We start from the raw sequence: 23,767 nt of genomic DNA, 5'->3' as shown, positions 1-23,767 counted from the left end.
GTTCACAAGCTTTTTGACAGTCAAACCCAATGGGAGGAGCTGATGAATAACTTGTGTCATGATGACGGCAGAAACATTGTTCAAAACCTCGTTGAGAATGTCAAGTACATCACTGCACGCAACGACTAAATGAGGAACATGTGTGCGTGCGTGCAACATATAAAGATAGGTATTTTATGTGATTCAAGTGTCCATGGTGTCATTTCTATCATTTGTATTCTAACGAGCTTTTATTTTCTAGCGTATAGTTTGTTTTAGCCTACCTATGTAGGTCTCAGCCTAATGCAATTCATAGCCTATTGTGTGAATCCAAAATATGGAATAAATCAAACTAAACCAAAATGAAATGTAGTAATATGTCAATTGAATTTAAGTCTTATAGATGGAAAAACGATAAATATGATAACATAGAGATGAAAAACTATAGCCTACTTTTTTATTTGTTGATTGACCGTGGGCTACAATACACTTTTTAGGGGTTGAAAATATAGCATAGGCCTAGCTTTAGATTATGCCGAATGAGTTACACATGTAATGAGTTATATATGTATTCAAAATGTATATCTTTAAAAACGAGTAATTGTGAGTAATTTATCACTAGGGTCTAGTCCTGAAAATGCGTAAATCCCCCTTTTCACTGAACTGGATTGCTTCTCTAGCGCGCATTTTAGCCATAGGCATATGGGCTACAGTAACTGCGCATCAGTTATAGACGTTCTGCAGTCTTTGTTTTTATTATGTACTGTTCATTAGAAAAACTATACGTCTTAGCAATTTCCCCACTAGTAATTCATTGACGTCAATTGGAGGCTCCCTGTACTGTGGCTCTGAGTGCACAGACGATAGCCTGGAACTGCGAGAGCGAAAGATGTGCGTGGTGGACATTTAAATCTCAACTCAATTCAACTGAAATCTCAAATTGGTAGGTTTTTTTCCTTCTAATTATTGATGTAGGCCTATAGCATGTATGTGTTTTGCAGCTGGTTATGCTTAGCATTTTATCTCGCCGTCAGTGCGTGTTACGAAGTTCTCCATCCCTTCGAACACATGAGCGAAGGCTATGTTGCAGGTGATGGGTCGAGTTGAGACTGAGAGACGGTCTATATTTAATCCAGCACTATATTGCATTCGATTTATATAACATAGATGGTCTGTCTCATATATATTTTCTCAGAAAGAAAACTATGCCACATTGTCTCTTTTCTCAGTCTCTCTTACACTAAGAACTTTAATAGAAATTTAGGGAAATTTTGTATTTGTATTTTATTTTATTGAACCTTTATTTAACTAGCCAAGTCAGTTAAGAACAAATTCTTATTTACAATGACTGCCTACCAATTGGCAAAAGGCCTCCTGCGGGGACCGGGGCTGGGATAAAAAAATATATTTAAAAAATATATGGGTCAAAACACATTTTACGACGAGAGACAACACTACATAAAGAGATACCTAAGACAAAAACATAGCATTGCAGCAACACATGACAACACAGTATGGTAGCAACATAACATGACAACAACATGGTAGCAACACAACATGGTAGCGACACAAAACATGGTACAAACATTATTGGGTACAGACAACAGCACAAAGGACAAGAAGGTAGAGACAGCCTAAGTAACCTACATTTTGTTACTACAATTTCAGATGTTGTAGTTCTAATTTATTTTGTGAAATTATTTATGTATTTTGTTGTTGTTTGTTTTTATTGTCATGTTGCTCTCGAACTCATGATGCACTTGAAAGGCATGATAGGCTACTCTACATCTGTGGATTTGTAATATTGTTTTACCTTGTAATGCCCAGAAGAGTCAATGTTATTGTCAAAAATCATGTTTAAAAACGTTTGGAATTGTACTGTATAATGTTGAATTTGGGTCATTTCAGTGGCCTTATTGAAATGTTTTCCAACAATAATTTTGATCTTTGTATTTCAGTGTTCAAAAGTTGATCTCAATACTTTGTTATATACCCTTTGTTGGCAATGACAGAGGTCAAACTTTTTCTGTAAGTCTTCACAAGGTTTTCACACACTGTTGCTGGTATTTTGGCCCATTCCTCCATGCAGATCTCCTCTAGAGCAGTGATGTTTTGGGGCTGTTGCTGGACAACACGGACTTTCAACTCCCTCCAAAGATTTTCTATGGGGTTGAGCTCTGGAGACTGGCTAGGCCACTCCAGGACCTTGAAATGCTTCTTACGAAGCCACTCCTTCGTTGCCCGGGCGGTGTGTTTGGGATCATTGTCATGCTGAAAGGCCCAGCCACGTTTCATCTTCAATGCCCTTCCTGATGGAAGGAGGTTTTCACTCAAAATCTCACGATACATTCTTTCCTTTACACGGATCAGTCGTCCTGGTCCCTTTGCAGAAAAACAGCCCCAAAGCATGATGTTTCCACCCCCATGCTTCACAGTAGGTATGGTGTTCTTTGGATGCAACTCAGCATTCTTTGTCCTCCAAACACGAAGAGTTGAGTTTTTACCAAAAAGTTGTGTTTTGGTTTCATCTGACCATATGACATTCTCCCAATCTTCTTCTGGATCATCCAAATGCTCTCTAGCAAACTTCAGACGGGCCTGGACATGTACTGGCTTAAGCAGGGGGACACGTCTGGCACTGCAGGATTTGAGTCCCTGGCGACGTAGTGTGTTACTGATGGTAGGCTTTGTTACTTTGGTCCCAGCTCTCTGCAGGTCATTCACTAGGTCCCCCCGTGTGGTTCTGGGATTTTTGCTCACCGTTCTTGTGATCATTTTGACCCCACGGGGTGAGATCTTGCGTGGAGCCCCAGATCGAGGGAGATTATCAGTGGTCTTGTATGTCTTACATTTCCTAATATTTGCTCCCACAGTTGATTTCTTCAAACCAAGCTGCTTACCTATTGCAGATTCAGTCTTCCCAGCCTGGTGCAGGTCTACAATTTTGTTTCTGGTGTCCTTTGACAGCTCTTTGGTCTTGGCCATGGTGGAGTTTGGAGTGTGAGGACAGAGGAGCCTTTTAAAGAAGTTACAGGTCTGTGAGAGCCAGAAATCTTTCTTGTTTGTGGGTGACCAAATACTTATTTTCCACCATAATTTGCAAATAAATTCATTAAAAATCCTACAATGTGATTTTCTGGATTTTCCTTTCTCATTTTGTCTGTCATAGTTGAAGTGTACATATGATGAAAATTACAGGCCTCTCTCATCTTAAGTGGGAGAACTTGCACAATTGGTGGCTGAGTAAATACTTTTTTGCCCCACTGTGTATATAAAGTGGGTGGTTCGAGCCCTGAATGCTGATTGGCTGACAGCTGTGTTCTATCGAATCGTGTATATATATATCATTTGTATGAGAAAACATTTATCTTAACTGCTCTAATTAAGTTGGTATCCAGTTTATAATAGAAATAAGGCACCTCAAGGGTTTGTGGTTTATGGCCAATATACCACGGCTAAGCGCTGTATCGAGGGACTCCACGTTGCGTCGCCCTATGTAACAGTATTGCTTCCGTCCCTCTCCTCACCCCTACCTGGGCTCGAACCAGGGACTCTCTGCACACATCAACAACAGCCACCCTCGAAGCATCGTTACCCATCGCGCCACAAAAGCCACGGCCCTTGCAGAGCAAGGTCTCGGAGTGAGTGACGTCACCGATTAAAACGCTATTAGTGCGCACCACCGCTAACTAGCTATCCATTTCACATCGGTTACACTCCATTGGCCCTTATTGCTTAAATACATTGTTAACCTGTAAGCCTCTTTTATTTTAATTGAACCTTTTATTTAACTAAGCAGTTAAGAACAAATTCTTATTTACAATGACGGCCTACTGGAGAACAGTGGGTTAACTGCCTTGCTCTGGGGAAGAACAACAGATTTTTACATTGTCAGCTCAGGGATTCAATCCAGCAACTTTTCGGTTACTTCCCCAATGCTCTAACCACTAGGCTGCCTGCCACCTCATTGCCTAGGCCTATACGTTCTCTCCCAGAGAAAAACACCAGAAAATCAGTTCCAAGTTATTTACATTATGGAAATCTGTTCCCAAGTATTACCACACAATAGGTTTGATATTATTATGTCTTAGTCAAATATTATATGTGTTTGGGCTTCTTGTAGTCAATTTGCTGTCTATAAATGATATGTAATGATGTTCCAACCCTTGACCATACTCTCAAGAAAAAATCGTCCCACAGCTGAGTTTAGTTGATTATCACCGGGCAAGAGGCTACAGGTCAGCAATAGGCCTACAATGTAACTTTACACTCTAATAAACATGGCTAACATTTCTAGTCTCGTATGACCTATAAGGACTGTAGAACGTGTATAGCAGTAGGAAAACGCTAGCATGATAAACAAACATTACTTTGAAAACCCGTTCTCTGTGTGGCACAGTGTCTTGTATTCATAGCAAGAGAACCCAGGCTTCCCCAAAGATTTTACCAATAATATTTAAAATAAAAAAAAACATAAAATAATTGATATTTTGTCTCTCTGTATTTCATAACTTTTCAATTCACAGAAGAAAGCATCCAAACAAGCGAAACAGCACCTCTCTGTCTCTCTACGTGTAGGGCACCTATCTGATGCTGTCTGGTCCAAACGAGGATGACATTGTTGCCGCCCATAGTATTGAATGCAAGGGAAGCCAGCCAGCATCTGGCCTCCCATGACAAAAAAAGTATGAAACATTTACCAATCAGTGTTGAATAAACTGAGCGAGCTCAACTGTGAATGGTCCTGGCCCACCAAAAAAAAAAGTGTCAAGGGAAGCCAGCTTGGATTTGGCATCACTCCTATCAAATCCCATTGAGAGCATATGTCATTGGCAGAAAAACTTGAATTGTTGCATCTCATTGTGTTGTTGTCCTCCAGTGGCTAACGGGACAGCTAGCTAAAATTGGCCCTTTCCTAAACTAGACATGGATAGGGATTTGGACTTGTGGTTTAACTTAATTCTCCGTACTGGCCAATGATTATAAGGGCGATTCTGATCCAACTTCTAATTCATACATGGTTATGCCCCTGGCCTAAGAGGATAGAAGTTCAATATGTAGCTAAATGTAGAAGGCTAGATAACTAGATAACTTTGCCAAGGAATGGAAGTTAGGCAATCAAGCATTTTAGCCAGGTATCCTAGGACAACAACAAATAAAAGTGTGTACTGTAAGACAGTGATATTTCGTTTTGTCAACATGAAAGAAAGGAGGAGGGCATTGGCGTTTCTTTTCAAGCAGGGTTAGTCAACATGTTTTTTTTACTTGCACCAACGCACACACACACACACACACAGTATGAAGTTGGCGCCAACAGAGGGCTGCCTCGCTTCTATTTCTGTGGAAACTTTGCAGTATCTTGTTTTTTAATGGATTATTTCTAGCATTGTTAGCCCAGAAATGTTTGTATTATTACATACAGCTGGGAAGAACTTTTGGATATCAGAGCGGCAGTAACTCACCAGCAGTACCAGCATTACGACCAGGAATACAACTTTCCCGAAGCAGATCCTTTGTTCGTACCACCTAGGGAAATTGAATTGATTCCAGAGGCCCACCCAAAACAACGCCGGAGAAGGAGAGGTACTCGGAACGGTCTTCTAGTCTGATTTAGGAGGAGCGCACACCACCCACCGCTTCTGAGTATATTACTCGCTAATGTTCAGTCTCTGGATAATAAAGTTGACAAGCTCAGGGCGAGGGTTTCTTTCCAGAGAGACATCACGGATTGTAACATACTCTGTTTCACGGAAACATGGCTCTCACGGGTCCAGCCATCTGGATTCTCAGTTCATCATCCTGACAGGAATAAACATCTCTCCGGGAAGAAGAAGGGCAGGGGTGTATGTTTCATGATTAACGGGCTCCTTAACAGCTTCTACCCCCAAGCCATAAGACTGCTAAACAATTAATCAAATGGTCACCGGACTATTTACATTGACCCCCCTCCTCCATTTGTTTTGTACACTGCTGCTACTCGCTGATTATTATCTATGCATATTCACTTCAGCCCTACCTACTTGTACAAATGACCTCAAATAACCTGTACCCAGCCGCACACTGACTCTGTACCGGTACCCCTGTATATAATAGCTTCGTTATTTTATTGTTACTTTTTATTATTTATTTTTTTAAACTTTAGTTTATTTGGTAAAAATGTTCTTAACTCTTCTTGAACTGCTCTTTTGGTTAAGGGCTTGTAAGTAAGCATTTCACGGTAAGGTCTACACTTGTTGTATTCGGCGCATGTGACAAAGTTTGATTTGATGGTGTAATTGTGATAACATACAGGAACTCAAGTCCTTTTGTTCACCTGACTTGGAATTCCTCATAATCAAATGCCGACCGTATTATCTCCTGTCCTGTCCTGAGCCGCCAGAGTCTCCCGTCTGTCCTGAGCCGCCAGAGTCTCCCGTCTGTCCTGAGCCGCCAGAGTCTCCCGTCTGTCCTGAGCCGCCAGAGTCTCCCGTCTGTCCTGAGCCGCTCAGAGTCTCCCGTCTGTCCTGAGCCGCCAGAGTCTCCCGTCTGTCCTGAGCCGCCAGAGTCTCCCGTCTGTCCTGAGCCATTCGGGACCCATGGGTAGGGTCCCCAGTCGGAGGTCGGCGGCGAGGGTCGGTGCTCGTAAGAGGCCACGGGGGCAGTTTAGGAGGCGGACAAAAACTGTGGTGAAGTGGGGTCCACGTCCCGCGACAGAGCCGCCACCGTGGACAGACGCCCACCCAGACCCTCCCCTATAGGTTCAGATTTTGCGGCCGTATTCCGCACCTTTTGGGGGTGTACTGTCACGTTCTGACCATAGTTCTGTTATTTTATTCTTTGTTTTAGTATGGTCAGGACGTGAGTTGGGGTGGGCAGTCTGTTTGTTTTTCTATGTTGGTTTTTGTGTTCGGCCTAGTATGCTTCTCAATCAGAGGCAGGTGTCGTTAGTTGTCTCTGATTGAGAATCATACTTAGGTAGCCTGGGTTTCACTTTTGGTTTGTGGGTGTTTGTTTTCTGTGTGAGTGTTTGGTCCACACGGTACTGTTTCGGTTTTCGTTTGTTCACTTTATTGTTTTGTATTTCAGTGTTCAGTTCGTTTCATTAAATATTACATCATGAACACTTACCACGCTGCGCTTTGGTCCGATCCTTCTTCCACCGACGACAACCCTTAAAGATACCACGACGGCCCTCAAGGAATTTCACCGTACTTTATGCTAACTGTAAACCATATAACCTGAGGCTGCATTTATTGTAGCTTGGTATTTTAACAAAGAAAATGGCAGCATTTGCGCAAAACTGAAAGCGAGAGCCACTGCATTTAACCATGGCAAGGTGACTGGGAATATGGCAGAATACAAACAGAGTAGTCATTCCCTCCGCAAGGCAATCAAACAGGCAAAACGTCAGTGTAGAGACAAAGTGGAGTCGCAATTCAACAGCTCAGACACGAGACGTATGTGGCAGGGTCAACAGACAATCATGGACAATAAAAGGAAAACCAGCCATATCGCGGACACCGACGTTTGCTTCCAGACAAACTAAACGCGTTCTCTGCCGGCTTTGAAGATAACACAGTGCCACAGGGCTCTCCTTCTCCTTGGCCGACGTGAGTAAGACATTTTAAATATGTTAACCCTACCAAGGCTAATGGCCAAGACGGCATCCCTAGCCGCGTCCTCAGAGTATGCGCAGACCAGCTGGCTGGTGTGTTTCGGGACATATTCAGTCTCTACTCTCTCTCTCTCTACTGGCCCCACATGCTTCAAGATGGCTACCATTGTTCTTGTACCCAAGAATGCAAAGGTAACTGAACTAAATGACTAACGCCCTGTAGCACTCAATTCTGTCATAATGAAGTGCTTTGAGAGACAAGTCAAGGATCATATCACCTCCACTTTACCTGTCACCCTAGACCAACATCAATTTGATTACTGCCCCAATAGGTCCACAGACAATACAATCGCCATCACACTGCTCACTGCCCTATCCCATCTGGACAAGAGGAATACCTACAAAGAATGATGTTCATTGACTATAGCTCCACATTCAACACCATAGTACCCTCCAAGATCATCATTAAGCTCAGCCCCCTCCTGTACTCCCTGTTCACCTATGACTGCGTGGCCAAGCACGCCTCCAACTCAATCATCAAGTCTGCTGATGACACAACAGTAGTAGACTTGATTACCAACAACGACGAGATGGCTCTGGGAGTGTGGTACCAGCAAAATAACCTCTCACTCAACGTCAAAATAACAAAGTAGATAACCGTGGACTTCAGGAAACAGCAGAGGGAGCACCCCCCTATCCACATAGATGGGACAGCAGCGGAGAAGGTGGAAAGCTTCAAGTTCCTCGGCGTACACATCACTGACCAACTAAAATGGTTCACGCACACAGACAGTGTGGTGAATAAGGCACAACAGCGCCTCTTCAACTTCAGGAGGCTGAAGAAATTTGGCTTGTCACCAAAAACCCTCACAAACTTTTACAGATGCACAATCAAGAGCATCTTGTCGGGCTGTATCACTACCTGGTACGACAACCGCACCACCCACAAACGCAGGGCTCTCCAGAAGGTGGTGCAGTCTGCACAACGCATCACCGGGGCAAACTACCTGCCCTCCAGGACACCTACAGCACCCAATGTCACAGGAAGGCCAAAAAGATCTAAGCTGGGACTGAGAGATAGAAGCTGTTTTTCAATCTCAAGGCCATCAGACTGCTAAACAGCCATCACTAGCAGAGAGGCTGCTGCCTATATACAGAGACTTGAAATCATTGGCCACTTTAATAAATGTAACACGAGTCACTTTAATAATGTCACTTCAATAGTGTTTACATATCTTGCATTACTCATCTCATATGTATATACTGTATACTATACTATTCTACTGTATGTTACTATTTGCCGATCTGACATTACTTGTCCATATATTTATATATTCTTAATTCTATTCCTTTACTTAGATTTGTGTTGTCTCTGTGTATTGGGTATATTGGGTATTAGAAGCACAAGAATTTCGCTACACCCGCAATAACATCTGCTAAACACGTTTATCTGACCAATAAAATATTATTTGATTACACACACACACACAAATCAGAACCATGGACAGCCACATCATATGGGTAAAATCACTGGGGAAGCCAAGCCACCCCCCGACCTATGTGTTGTGATAATTGCATTGTTTACTCTATAACCTGTTAATGCATATGCCTTGCGACCGTGATATATAGGCCTAAAGACAATAAGAAGACAGTGGCAGAATAAATTCAACCACATTTGTTTTATTACAAAACTGATAGCAACCTCTGTCCAGTGAAGTCAAAAAATCATTTTGCATGTAACAAACCGTTACATGACCTACAGCATGGTCAAGCAAGTTAATGTTTCCGACATTTTCGCACCACTAAACAACTATTGATTTAGAACCACAGAGAGTTACCACAAGTCACAAAGCAAACAGGAGCTGCCTCCACTAATTCCAGCACCATTTCAACGTCAACATTTAAACATCATCAAATCACCTATGCTTAGTCTAATACAGTAACAACTAAAAGATACCAAAAACTATTTAGTCCAATCAATGTAAGCTAAACATGATGTGACTGTCCATGGTTCTGATTTCTCTGTGCGTGTGTGTGCGTTCGTGCAAGAAGAGAAGCATGTTGACTCAACCTACTTGTAGAGAAACGTCAATGCCATCCTCCTCTTTTTCATGTAGACGAAACGGTCTATCACTCTCATTACAGTACATGCTTTTATTTTTTGTTGTCCTTGGAAACCCGGCTAAAATGCTTGCACGTTAGCTAGTTAACATTAGAATAACATATTGAACTTCTATCCTCTCAGGCCAGGGGTACAGCAATGTATGAATTAATGGTTGGATCAGAATCGCCATTATAACCATTGGCCAGTACGGAGAATTAAGTAAAACCACAAGTCCAAATCCCAATCTTCACCCATTGCTAATTTAGGAAAGGGCCAATTTTAGCTAGCTGGCTAGATTGCCACTGGAAGACAACAACACGACGAGATGCAACAATTCACATGTTTATGTCAATGATGTACGCTCTCAATGGGATTTGATAGGAGTGGACAAATCCTAGATGGCTTTGACACTTTTTTTTTTTGGTGCGCCAGGACCATTCACAGTTGAACTCACTCAGTTTAGTTCAACGCTGATTGGCAAATGTTTTATACTTTTTTTCGCCATGGGAGGCCAGATGCTTGCTGACTTCCCTTGCATTCAATACTACTGGCGGCAACAATGGTATCAGACAGCACCAGATATATGGCCTACACATTGAGAGACAGAGGGGCGCTGTTTCGCTCGCTCAGATGCTTTCTCCTGTGAGATACATTCAGCCTCTTGCGAATTGAACGAACGTTATGAAACAGAGATACGAAATATACATTATTTTATGTTTAAAAAAAATCTCTCAGCACCCATGAATACACGCCACTGATTGCACTAAATTGTTTTTGGCATCTTTCAGATAACACTCTATTTGACTAAGCAGGGCTGATTTGATTATTTATTTAGTCAAGTCAGCTAAGGACAAATTCTTATTCACCGGATAAACTGGGAAAAATGTGTGCTGCCCTATGGGACTCCCAATCGCGGCCGGTTGTGATACAGCCTGGATTCAAACAATGCTGTCCGTAGTGATGCCTCAAGCACCCAGATGCAGTGCCTGTGCCTTAGACCACTGCGTCACTCTGGAGCTCGGGATAATGTTGAAATGTTGAAGTTGAAATGGTGCAGGAATAGTAGAGGCAGCTCTTGTTTTCTTTGCGACTTGCGGTAACTCTAAATCAATAGTTGTTAAGTGGTCTGAAAATATCGGAAACATAAACTTGCTTGACCATGCTGTAGGTCATGTAATTGTCTGTTACTGTGTATATGCAATATGCTTTGTGGTTGCCACTGTGTATTCTTGTTGTCTCGGTCGCAGGGCGTATGCTTGGCTTCCCAGTGATTTTATCCACGCACCGCTAATGATAGGTGGATTGGAGGAGAAGAAGCTGATCTTAGATCTGTAGGCCTACGTAGGCGGAAAACTTAACCCCGGAGCGGTCCCTTATTAAAAAATATAGCCCTTCAGCTCTCAGGCCTACTTTATTTCAACTCTTCACTGAAAGTATAAAGACAAAAAAGTGTTCTATTTAACATATGTATTATTTTTTTGCCTACAAGATATAGCCCAGGTTTACCATGCACTTTATGGTGTAATATATTGGAGTGATTATTTGTGGAAATATCAAATGAGTGACAATAGTCACAAATGAGTGACTATTTAGTTATGATTCATTGTCAATTACCCTTCAACGGCAGATCATGCAGTGACTGACATTAAACGGGGTTTCGACATTTCAGCCTAAGCTTACCGAACATTTTTTCCGACAGAGGGAGAGGTTCACAAGCTTTTTGACAGTCAAACCCAATGGGAGGAGCTGATGAATAACTTGTGTCATGATGACGGCAGAAACATTGTTCAAAACCTCGTTGAGAATGTCAAGTACATCACTGCACGCAACGACTAAATGAGGAACATGTGTGCGTGCGTGCAACATATAAAGATAGGTATTTTATGTGATTCAAGTGTCCATGGTGTCATTTCTATCATTTGTATTCTAACGAGCTTTTATTTTCTAGCGTATAGTTTGTTTTAGCCTACCTATGTAGGTCTCAGCCTAATGCAATTCATAGCCTATTGTGTGAATCCAAAATATGGAATAAATCAAACTAAACCAAAATGAAATGTAGTAATATGTCAATTGAATTTAAGTCTTATAGATGGAAAAACGATAAATATGATAACATAGAGATGAAAAACTATAGCCTACTTTTTTATTTGTTGATTGACCGTGGGCTACAATACACTTTTTAGGGGTTGAAAATATAGCATAGGCCTAGCTTTAGATTATGCCGAATGAGTTACACATGTAATGAGTTATATATGTATTCAAAATGTATATCTTTAAAAACGAGTAATTGTGAGTAATTTATCACTAGGGTCTAGTCCTGAAAATGCGTAAATCCCCTTTTCACTGAACTGGATTGCTTCTCTAGCGCGCATTTTAGCCATAGGCATATGGGCTACAGTAACTGCGCATCAGTTATAGACGTTCTGCAGTCTTTGTTTTTATTATGTACTGTTCATTAGAAAAACTATACGTCTTAGCAATTTCCCCACTAGTAATTCATTGACGTCAATTGGAGGCTCCCTGTACTGTGGCTCTGAGTGCACAGACGATAGCCTGGAACTGCGAGAGCGAAAGATGTGCGTGGTGGACATTTAAATCTCAACTCAATTCAACTGAAATCTCAAATTGGTAGGTTTTTTTCCTTCTAATTATTGATGTAGGCCTATAGCATGTATGTGTTTTGCAGCTGGTTATGCTTAGCATTTTATCTCGCCGTCAGTGCGTGTTACGAAGTTCTCCATCCCTTCGAACACATGAGCGAAGGCTATGTTGCAGGTCGAGTTGAGACTGAGAGACGGTCTATATTTAATCCAGCACTATATTGCATTCGATTTATATAACATAGATGGTCTGTCTCATATATATTTTCTCAGAAAGAAAACTATGCCACATTGTCTCTTTTCTCAGTCTCTCTTACACTAAGAACTTTAATAGAAATTTAGGGAAATTTTGTATTTGTATTTTATTTTATTGAACCTTTATTTAACTAGCCAAGTCAGTTAAGAACAAATTCTTATTTACAATGACTGCCTACCAATTGGCAAAAGGCCTCCTGCGGGGACCGGGGCTGGGATAAAAAAATATATAAAAAAAATATATGGGTCAAAACACATTTTACGACGAGAGACAACACTACATAAAGAAATACCTAAGACAAAAACATAGCATTGCAGCAACACATGACAAAACAGTATGGTAGCAACATAACATGACAACAACATGGTAGCAACACAACATGGTAGCGACACAAAACATGGTACAAACATTATTGGGTACAGACAACAGCACAAAGGACAAGAAGGTAGAGACAGCCTAAGTAACCTACATTTTGTTACTACAATTTCAGATGTTGTAGCTCTAATTTATTTTGTGAAATTATTTATGTATTTTGTTGTTGTTTGTTTTTATTGTCATGTTGCTCTCGAACTCATGATGCACTTGAAAGGCATGATAGGCTACTCTACATCTGTGGATTTGTAATATTGTTTTACCTTGTAATGCCCAGAAGAGTCAATGTTATTGTCAAAAATCATGTTTAAAAACGTTTGGAATTGTACTGTATAATGTTGAATTTGGGTCATTTCAGTGGCCTTATTGAAATGTTTTCCAACAATAATTTTCAAAAACATCTTTGAACAAAACCGGATTCAAAGGTTGAGTATCACAGGTGATATATGCCCACAACAGTTAAGGGTGATATTGGATGAAGACCAGTCAAAACGTTTATATAGTACTATCCCTACTTGGGACTATAGATTGCATTTTGCTGACTCATCTTTTACTTGCACGTTAAGGTAGATAATGAGATGAGTCATATCAGATGAGAGTGACCAGAAGATGTGGTGTGGAAGCCATTACTGAAATTACACCTTTACAAACTTGTCTGTCCAGACCAGATCCTAATCTACAGTACTGTCCTCCATGTTTCATGTCCTAGAGGTGAACTACATTCCGTGTGTCTCCACAAAAACTCATCTTTATCACTCTTCCCTCCTTCCTCCCAATTTCTGGTTGAATTCGTTGGAGGTTACATGCCTTTCTTTTTGACAGAAGGCCCTAAAAGGTGTTGCATTTGAAAATGAAACAGGAAGTACTTATTCATAAATTTGGACTGTTAGCTAATAATATTGTGTTGTTGTCAGTCACCAAACTGCTTTGTATTTTACCTATGTCTGCAGCCTTGGATGACTATGTAGTTGTAGATGGGTATATCCATTTGAATTCAATAACTTTCTGACAGCATCCCTTTTGATTTTAAACAAAACTTTCCGTATATGTTTGCACTTTTTTGAAAAAAGTGATCAGAAATTGACTTCTTGGTCCTGAATGCCAAAACATTCAGGAGATAAAGGTGCTCAAAGTTGACACATTTTGCATACCTACCATACCATCGATGTGAGGATCGAGACGTCTTTGTCACTGGAAAAGATAAGCGGTGAGTTTGATTTTATTTAAAAGCTACCAAACAGTGTTGTCAAACTATTTAATAATTTATTTAAAAAAAAAAAGAAGTTAAATAAAAAGTATGTAATTTTTAAACCTTGAATGTCAATTATTTCATATTCACATATGTTGTAGTTTAGACCCTATTTCACATGATCTGAGGTTTTTGTGTTGTGCCCTCTATCGGCTGTGACACAATATGCTTTCGAATACAGGGTGGGTGTAATTTCAATCATAGTAGTAGAATTCTTACAACCACTTGAGAACATTGTAATTTAGCTGCTACACTATTTACATTTAATTTACATTTTAACTTCTAATTACGACCACAAAGATGACCGCCGGTCCACCCAATGTCAACATAAATGGTCATGTCTATTTTATTATCTATATTTCTATCATTTCAACAGGTTTCCTGTGGAGGACAGTATAATTTAAATCAACAGATATTCCCATTCACATCTACATTATTTGATGTGTGGACCTCCAACTGTCTTTGTGGTACCATTTGAAAGTCAAAATTTCAATTGTATTGCAATTTTTGTACATTTATCAGCCAAAACGTGACACCCACCCTGTAGGCCACCCTATTCAAGAGCATGCTGTGTCTCCACCGATGACAGGCACAACACAAAAACCTAAAGTTATGTAAAATAGGGTCTAAGCTACATCATATGTGAATATGACAATTTTGGGAGTTTACAGGTTTTTAGATAATTGATGTTGAAGGTTAAAAAAAAGTATATTTTTTTCTCCATACACTATCAAGTAATTTGACAACCCTGCTTTTAAGCTTTTAAATTATATCAATCTCAACCATGTGGGACCAAAAGGCTCCTGAACAGCTTCTACCCCTAAGGCATAAGACTGCTAAAGAGTAAAACAAATAGCTATCCGGACTATCTGAGTTTACCCTTTTTGCACAAACTCTTTTTGACTCTATAAACACGCACTGGACTCTACCCACACACTCATACATACTTACACTGACACTTTAAAACATATAGACACTCACACACACGCTCACTCACACATAACACATACACACATTCACCAGATAAATACTTCCACATTCATCACATACGTTGCTGCTACCATCTATTATCTATCCTGTTGCCTAGTCACTTTGCCTTTACCAATATAAACATATCTACCTCAATTTCCTCATACGCCTACAAATCGACTCGGTACTCGTACCCCAGGTACAGTTGAAGTCGGAAGTTTACATACACCTTAGCCAAATACATTTAAACTCAGTTTTTCACAATTCCTGACTTTTCATCCTAGGAAAAATTCCCTGTCTTAGGTCAGTTAGGATCACCACTTTATTTTAAGAATGTGAAATGTACTGCAGCGCCAGCTGTGCCACCAGCGACTCTGGGTTCGCGTCCAGGCTCTGTCGTAACCAGCCGAGACCTGGAGGTCCGTGGGGCGCCGCACAATTGGCCTAGCGTCGTCCGGGTTAGGGAGGGTTTGGCCGGTAGGGATATCCTTGTCTCATCGCGCACCAGCGACTCCTGTGGCGGGCCGGGCGCAGTGCCCGCTAACCAAGGTTGCCAGGTGCACAGTGTTTCCTCCGACACATTGGTGCGGCTGGCTTCCGGGTTGGATGCGCGCTGTGTTAAGAAGCAGTGCGGCTTGGTTGGTTTGTGTATCGGAGGACGCATGACTTTCAACCTTCGTCTCCCCCGAGCCCGTACGGGAGTTGTAGTAGCTACTAAACAGTTGGATACCATGAAATTGGGGAGAAAAAGGGGTAAAATTAAAAAAGAATGTGAAATGTCAGAATAATAGTAGAGAGGATGATTTATTTAAGCTTTTATTTCTTTCATCACATTCCCAATGGGTCAGAAGTTCACAAACTCAATTAGTATTTGATATCATTGCCTTTAAATTGTTTAACTTGGGTCAAACATTTTGTGTAGCCTTCCACAAGCTTCCCACAATAAGTTGGGTGTATTTTGGCCCAATCCTCCTGACAGAGCTGGTGTAAATGTGTCAGGTTTGTAGGCCTCCTTGCTTGCACACGCTTTGTCAGTTCTGCCCACAAATTTTCTATAGAATTGAGGTCAGGACTTTGTGATGGCCACTCCAATACCTTGACTTTGTTGTCCTTAAGCCATTTTGCCACAACTTTGGAAATATGCTTGTGGTCAATGTCCATTTGGAAGACACATTTGCGAACAAGCTTTAACTTCTTGACTGATGTCTTGAGATGTTGCTTCAATATATCCACATAATTTTCCATCCTCATGATGTCATCTATTTTGTGAAGTGCACAAGTCCCTCCTGCAGCAAAGCACCCCCACAACATGATGCTGCCACCCCCGTGCTTCACAGTTGGGATGGTGTTCTTCGGGTTTGCAAGCCTCCCCCTTTTTCTCCAAACATAACAATGGTCATTAATGGCCAAACATTCCTATTTTTGTTTCATCAGACCAGAGGACATTTCTCCAAAATGTAGGATCACATGTCCCCATGTGCAGTTGCAAAGCGTAGTCTGGCTTGTTTATGGCGGTTTGGAGGAGTGGCTTCTTCCTTGCTGAGCGGCCTTTCAGGTTATGTCGATTTAGGACTCGTTTTACTGTGGATATAGATACGTTTGTACCCGTTTCCTCCAGCATCTTCACAAAGTCCTTTGCTGCTGTTCTGAGATTGATTTTCACTTTTCACGCCAAAGTACTTTCATCTCTAGGAGACCGAACGCATCTTCTTCCTGAGCGGTATGGCAGCTGTGTGGTCCCATGGTGTTTATACTTGCGTACTATTGTTTGTACAGATGAACGTGGTACCTTCAGGCATTTGGAAATTGCTCCCAAGCATGAACCACACTTGTGGAGGTCTCCAATTTTTTTCTAAGGTCTTGGCTGATTTTTTTCTTCTTTTGATTTTCCCATGATGTCAAGCAAAGAGGCACTGAGTTTGAAGGTAGGCCTTGAAATACATCCACAGGTACACCTCCAATTGACTCAAATGATGTCAATTCGCCTATCAGAAGCTTCTAAAGCATTTTCTGGAATTTTCCAAGCTGTTTGAAGGCACAGTCAACTTTGTGTATGTAAACTTCTGACCCGCTGGAATTGTGACACAGTGAATTATAAGTGAAATAATCTGTCTGTAAACAATTATTGGAAAAATTACTTGTTTCATGCACAAAGTAGATGTCCTAACCGACTTGCCAAAACTATAGTTTGTTAACAAGGAATTTGTGGAGTGGTTGAAAAACGGGTTTTAATGACTCCAACCTAAGTGTATGTAAACTTCCAACTTCAAATGTATATAGCCATGGTATCATTGTTCATAGTGTATTTATTCCTTGTGTTACTATTTTTTTTATTATTATTATATTTTTTAAATATATTCTATGTTGTTGAGAAAGGCCTATAAGTAAGCATTTCACTGTTAGTCTACAACTATTGTTTATGAAGCATGTGACAATTACATGTTTGTTTTTTCCAGTGATGAAGACATGGATGTTTAATGGTATGGTGTGGAGTATTCGACATGTGTAGACTTTGAGCACCTTTCTCTCGTGAATTATTTGGCATTCAGGTCAAAAAAGTCTTCTGCCATGGGCAAATACTGTATGTATTTAAGGTTTCGTTCAAATCGAAAAGGGGTGCTATCAAAAAGTGATTCAATTCAAATGGATGTACCCAGACGTTACAGAGTCAGGTATGGTTATGATGTTTTCCCAGCCATATGTTCTCAGCAACCAAAATCAGTTTTCCATATTCCAATGCTTTGAATGGTTTATGAATACCATCTCAATCAGTTATTTACCCAACAAGTCAAAAAAATATCCTCACTATATTGTTGTGAATGTGATAAAGGAAGGTCACATGATAAGCCTTTGCTTTCATTGGGGCTTGCAGTTCCTTGCAGCATACACTTCACATAGTTTTTATGACACTTGGCGTCATTGGCCAGTGTGTATGATGATGAACTCTGGTGGCCTATGTCTCTATGTCTGGACTGAGCACGTGCCACTATGTCAGTGAGGGCAAGCGGCTGGCCGGCAGGGTCAGGGGCCCTGAGCAGAGTGCTGAGCAGAGCACTGAGCTGGCCATCTGGCCCTCGAGTGGAGGGGGGGGGGGGCTGGCTTCCTCACAGGCTGTCTTTGTTCACTGGGAACAATGTGAAGTTAATCTGGGAGAGATAAGATTAGCCTCCTCAGTCACTCTCTATGCTCGCCTAAATGGTGCAGCTTCATTATGAAATCACCAGCCATTAGCTGCTTTGAAGGCAATCCTAATTTGAGAAACATGGAAGTTTTGCATTGAGGAGATATTCAAGAAACTTGCGAAAGAGTTCCATGCCGTGAGTGCTATATCTCAAGAAATGATTAATGTCCTAGTCCTTTAGTTTATAAGAACAGAGAAACACAATATGCTAAATGTGCTGGGTAACACTTCATTTTAAGCGGTCCTTATTACAGTGTAGTTACGCTGTAACAAGTATTGTAGTTTATTGTAATAACTTAAAGTTGCACTGTAAAAACAACATTTAACTGTTGGTAATTGTAGTCTGTAATTACAGCGGTATAATAACAAATGCTCGTTACCATGCTTGTTACAAATGGTCAAGTTTCCACTAAATTCACCAATTTAGTGTTTTGCTTCTGCTCTCCGATTCAGTAACAACTGTCACAAGGTTGTCATCTCGCGTGGACAGATGTGTTGGGTGTCCGTGATTACAAAGGTTGGAGGCTCTATAGGCTCTAATTACCTACCCGTGAATGCAACATCTCCCATGCAGTGTTGTTGCTAGCACTTGCCCTCAAAAAATGTACCATCTGGGTTAACTTGGTTGAGTTCACAGAAACAGATCAGATATAGGTCAACCTCACTGACTGAGATCTGGCATACGGGTGTCATCCTAGATTATAATTAACAAATGTATTTGTAATGAATGTGTACTTTACCCATTATGACAACCTCAACCTCCTTGCCATCCATGTGGGAGGATAAACCCACTAATACACCAGAGTACATGTAATATCTGCATAAGTGCAATGTAATTACTAGGTGTTATACAGGATTTAGCTAGTTATAATGAAGTGTATTTAGGGGGGTACTTACTTGTCATTATTGTGTACCCACATAGTATGTTACTTATAAATAAATATTTTAGTTGTGACTCAAATCTGCAACCTATAGTATGGTGAGTAGCCTAGCTAGCTAGCTATCTAATTAAGAGAACATGGGATTATCCTTTTCTGCCCTTTTTAACATTACAAGTAACATTAGAAATGGACAACATCTGTTTCTTTCTTGAAAGCATTTTCCCATTCTGGAGTCTGAGACCTAGCTAGCTATCATCAGAGACAGTATATAAACCTTCCTCCAATATCTCTGCTATCATCATTAGCTGTCATGATTTCTATAATTTAGGGTTTAGTCTTATTGCTAGTCCTATCTACCTAGTTGTTGTGTTATCCAGCTAGCATTATACTAATAATTATGCTAACACTAAGACGCTAGCTAGAGTTTCAATTGAAAAGGTGTTTTGACACAAGTAGCTAGCTAGCTAACTTTAACATGCTGGGTGTGTCTCACATAGTACCACAGACAGAACAATGAGAGATATTTCACTGGATGTATAAATGTGAAGCATCCGGTTGGCGTTTCCATTCACTACCAAATATGGTAGTGAGAGGAAGCCCACTGGCGGGCAGTGGGAGAAGATGGAACGAGATGGATTTTGGCCGACATTCTGCAAATCTTCTCATCAATTAAACATTTGATCTCAATACAGTTTTCTGTTCCCAAAACTAGAATCTGTGATGAACGGAAGAAGTTTTGTAGACTTCACCCTTTTCAAAAGTTGTGCAAAATTGTGCTGTTTAGAAGGAGTGCAAAGGAAAATTAAGTTATTGCACAACCGCACGTCACAGAGCAGCTATTCCCTAATGGAAATATGCAGATCTATACTAGAGCGTGCCAATAGGATATCGCTAGCACGTGCTTGGCTCTGCCCACCACCTTGCTTGTTCTGCCCACTATGACTAATTTCTTCCCATTGGAAATGAAAAGCTGTGGCCTATGATAATACCCTTGGGTACAGATACCTTGAAAACAAGGTTCAGGGAAGATAAGTGTCACGCCCTGGTCTTAGTATTTTGTGTTTTCTTTATTATTTTGGTCAGGCCAGGGTGTGACATGGGTAATTTATGTGGTGTGTTTTGTCTTGGGGTTTGTTGTAGGTTATGGGATTGTGGTTAGTGGGGTTGTCTAGAAAAGTCTATGGTTGCCTGGAGTGGTTCTCAATCAGAGGTAGGTGTTTATCGTTGTCTCTGATTGGGAACCATATTTAGGCAGCCATATTCTTTGAGTGTTTTGTGGGTGATTGTTCCTGTCTCTGTGTTTGTTTGCATCAGATAAGGCTGTTGGGGTTTTTCACGGTTTGTATTGTATCATCATTATCTGTATTAAAGATGTATGAAGATAACCACGCTGCATTTTGGTCCGGTCCCTGCTACACCTCTTCTTCAGAGGAAGAAGAAAGCCTTAACAATAAGATCATTGAGCCCTGCTAGCTTGCTATCTGTTTGTCAGCTTTAGGTACAATGCCTTCAGAAAGTGGTCATAGACATTGACTTATTCCACATTTTGTTGCGTTATAGTCTAGAATTCAAAATGGATTAAATGTTTTTCTCTCACCCACCTCCACACAATACCACATAATGACAGTGGCATGTTAAAAAAAGGCTAATTTATTGAAAATGAAATACAGAAATATCTAATTTATGTAAGTATTCACACCCCTGAGTCAATACATGTTAGAATCACCTTTGGCAGCGATTACAGCTGTCTTTCTGGGTAAGTCTCTAGAGTTTTGCACACCTCGATTGTATAATATTTGCACATTTCTTTTTTAAATTCATCAAGCTCTGTTAAGTTGGTTGTTGCTCATTGCTGAACAGCCATTTTCATGTCTTTCCATAGATTTTCAAGCTGATTTGAGTCAATTGTAACTAGGTCACTCAGGAACATTCAATGACGTCTTGGTAAGCAACTCCAGTGTATATTTGGCCTTGTGTTTTAGGTTATTATCCTGCTGAAAGGTGCATTTGTCTCCCAGTGGCTGTTGGAAAGCAGACAGAACTAGGTTTTCCACTAGGACTTTGCCTGTGCTTAGTTATATTCTGTTTCTTTTTATCCCAAAAATTCCCTAGTCCTTGCCGATAACAAGCATACCTATAACACGATGCCGCTACCACCATGTTTGAAAACATGAAGAGTGGTACTCAGTGATGATTTGTTAGATTTTCACCAAACATAATGCTTTGAAGACATAAAGATTCATTTCTTAGCCAATTTCAAATCAAATCAAATCAAATTTCATTTGTCACATACACATGGTTAGCAGATGTTAATGCGAGTGTAGCGAAATGCTTGTGCTTCTAGTTCCGACAATGCAGTAATAACCAACAAGTAATCTAACTAACAATTCCAAAACTACTGTCTTATACACAGTGTAAGGGGATAAAGAATATGTACATAAGGATATATGAATGAGTGATGGTACAGAGCAGCATAGGCAAGATACAGTAGATGGTATCGAGTACAGTATATACATATGAGCTGAGTATGTAAACAAAGTGGCATAGTTAAAGTGGCTAGTGATACATGTATTACATAAGGATGCAGTCGATGAAATAGAGTACAGTATATACGTATGCATATGAGATGAATAATGTAGGGTAAGTAACATTATATACGGTAGCATTGTTTAAAGTGGCTAGTGATATATTTACATTTCCCATCAATTCCCATTATTAAAGTGGCTGGAGTTGAGTCCGTGTCAGTGTGTTGGCAGCAGCCACTCAATGTTAGTGGTGGCTGTTTAACAGTCTGATGGCCTTGAGATAGAAGCTGTTTTTCAGTCTCTCGGTCCCAGCTTTGATGCACCTGTACTGACCTCGCCTTCTGGATGATAGCGGGGTGAACAGGCAGTGGCTCGGGTGGTTGATGTCCTTGATGATCTTTATGGCCTTCCTGTAACATCGGGTGGTGTAGGTGTCCTGGAGGGCAGGTAGTTTGCCCCCAGTGATGCGTTGTGCAGACCTCACTACCCTCTGGAGAGCCTTACGGTTGTGGGCGGAGCAGTTGTCGTACCAGGCGGTGATGCAACCCGCCAGGATGCTCTCGATTGTGCATCTGTAGAAGTTTGTGTGCTTTTGGTGACAAGCCGAATTTCTTCAGCCTCCTGAGGTTGAAAAGGTGCTGCTGCGCCTTCTTCACGATGCTGTCTGTGTGAGTGGACCAATTCAGTTTGTCTGTGATGTGTATGCCGAGGAACTTAAAACTTGCTACCCTCTCCACTACTGTTCCATCGATGTGGATAGGGGGGTGTTCCCTCTGCTGTTTCCTGAAGTCCACAATCATCTCCTTAGTTTTGTTGACGTTGAGTGTGAGGTTATTTTCCTGACACCACACTCCGAGGGCCCTCACCTCCTCCCTGTAGGCCGTCTCGTCGTTGTTGGTAATCAAGCCTACCACTGTTGTGTCGTCCGCAAACTTGATGATTGAGTTGGAGGCGTGCGTGGCCACGCAGTCGTGGGTGAACAGGGAGTACAGGAGAGGGCTCAGAACGCACCCTTGTGGGGCCCCAGTGTTGAGGATCAGCGGGGTGGAGATGTTGTTGCCTACCCTCACCACCTGGGGGCGGCCCGTCAGGAAGTCCAGTACCCAGTTGCACAGGGCGGGGTCGAGACCCAGGGTCTCGAGCTTGATGACGAGCTTGGAGGGTACTATGGTGTTGAATGCCGAGCTGTAGTCGATGAACAGCATTCTCACATAGGTATTCCTCTTGTCCAGATGGGTTAGGGCAGTGTGCAGTGTGGTTGAGATTGCATCGTCTGTGGACCTATTTGGGCGGTAAGCAAATTGGAGTGGGTCTAGGGTGTCAGTAGGGTGGAGGTGATATGGTCCTTGACTAGTCTCTCAAAGCACTTCATGATGACGGAAGTGAGTGCTACGGGGCGGTAGTCGTTTAGCTCAGTTACCTTAGCTTTCTTGGGAACAGGAACAATGGTGGCCCTCTTGAAGCATGTGGGAACAGCAGACTGGTATAGGGATTGATTGAATATGTCCGTAAACACACCGGCCAGCTGGTCTGCGCATGCTCTGAGGGCGCGGCTGGGGATGCCGTCTGGGCCTGCAGCCTTGCGAGGGTTAACACGTTTAAATGTCTTACTCACCTCGGCTGCAGTGAAGGAGAGTCCGCATGTTTTCGTTGCAGGCCGTGTCAGTGGCACTGTATTGTCCTCAAAGCGGGCAAAAAAGTTATTTAGTCTGCCTGGGAGCAAGACATCCTGGTCCGTGACTGGGCTGGATTTCTTCTTGTAGTCCGTGATTGACTGTAGACCCTGCCACATGCCTCTTGTGTCTGAGCCGTTGAATTGAGATTCTACTTTGTCTCTGTACTGACGCTTAGCTTGTTTGATAGCCTTGCGGAGGGAATAGCTGCACTGTTTGTATTCGGTCATTGGTCATCAGTCACCTTGCCCTAATTAAAAGCAGTGGTTCGCACTTTCAGTTTCACGCGAATGCTGCCATCAATCCACGGTTTCTGGTTAGGGAATGTTTTAATCGTTGCTATGGGAACGACATCTTCAACGCACACCGAATCAGCGTATTTGT

General features: G+C 41.5%; 1 protein-coding gene across 1 annotated transcript in view; it reads left to right on the top strand.

Annotated features, from left to right (window-relative positions):
* Nucleotides 1-12,059: 12,059 nt before the first annotated feature.
* Nucleotides 12,060-23,767, top strand: part of LOC112226774 (GREB1-like protein) — an 81,244-nt gene continuing 69,536 nt past the window's right edge. The window contains exon 1 of the mRNA XM_042308126.1: nucleotides 12,060-12,305. The gene's annotated coding sequence lies outside the window, so the exon portion shown is untranslated. The remainder of the gene's footprint in view (nucleotides 12,306-23,767) is intronic.

This window comes from Oncorhynchus tshawytscha, linkage group LG28, assembly GCF_018296145.1.
Source record: "Oncorhynchus tshawytscha isolate Ot180627B linkage group LG28, Otsh_v2.0, whole genome shotgun sequence".
Lineage (NCBI taxonomy): Eukaryota > Metazoa > Chordata > Actinopteri > Salmoniformes > Salmonidae > Oncorhynchus > Oncorhynchus tshawytscha.
This window is presented reverse-complemented; position numbering and strand designations above follow the sequence as displayed.